Below are 1195 nucleotides of genomic sequence, written 5' to 3' on the forward strand. Positions count from 1 at the left end.
CGGTTAACAGATTTGTATATTTTTCTGTAGTTTTACTCTCCGAGAACTCTTAAGGTTCTTGCTTTTGATTTCTGTTAACAGATTTGTATATTTTTATGTAGTTTTACTCTCCGAGAACTCTTAAGGTTCTTGCTTTTGATTTCTGTTAACAGATTTGTATATTTTTATGTAGTTTTACTCTCCGAGAACTCTTCAAGTTCTCTTGCAAGTTTAGGTTAACTTTCCCTTTCGTTTGTGTTGGCCCCGTTTAACTTTCGCCTGTAATGTGATAAACTGATTGTTTAAGTTTGTCAGTGAACAAATTGTGCATGTGTCGCTCCATAGGTGAGTGGAGCCTAGGTTTCTATGTAAAATATGCGTTATAGTTGTTATTTAGGCAAACTAGAGTGAGTTAATTTTATTTTGTTAGATTTTAACCTGGGGAAATTATTTTTGCTATTCTCTCTTATATTGTTAGTCTAAGTTCCAAGTGGGGGGGGGGGAGAACATGTACTAGTAAGAGTATATTATTTGATAAATTCATCATTGCTCTTTGCTAGTCACATATCTTTTTTTCTCTTTTTGTTTGGTCACACTTTCCAACACGATCACTTCCTGTATTGTACAATAGTGTACTGTTGTTTTTGTAAACTGTGAAAATCTCCATTAAAGATTGGTTCCTTGTGTAAATCTACGTTGTCCTGTCTCATTCAACCTTCAGTCGTAACACCTGTCAGGAAATACCCCTACCCTCGGCATAAAAGATTCGCGAACCTCCTTTTTTGCAGACCCTGGCTTCTTTGTTTACCTGAAAACCCTCGAGATATGACACCAGCAACGCTAAAATATTAAATATAGAAATTTAATTTAGAAGAACAAAAAGCACGTCTACAAACAATACTGAAAGACCAACATCGTAACTAGTGCTAATGGGAGATGTTGCCTTTGTCTGTATTGTTTAAAACGTTCAGTAGAAACTTTTTTCAGTAATTGTATATGTTTTTCATCAGAAAAGAAATAGCGAAGTTGTGATCTTTGACGATATATAAATGCTTGGAACATCGTAGTATAAAAGAAAACCTATTTGTGTTTTTTGTCTTATACAAACAATACTGAAAGACCAACATCGTAACTAGAGCTAATGGGAGATGCTGCCTTTGTCTGTATTGTTTAAAACGTTCAGTAGAAACTTTTTTCAGTAATTGTATATGTTTTT

Source organism: Limulus polyphemus, unplaced genomic scaffold (genome assembly GCF_000517525.1).
Source record: "Limulus polyphemus unplaced genomic scaffold, Limulus_polyphemus-2.1.2 Scaffold7677, whole genome shotgun sequence".
Classification (NCBI taxonomy): Eukaryota; Metazoa; Arthropoda; class Merostomata; order Xiphosura; family Limulidae; genus Limulus; species Limulus polyphemus.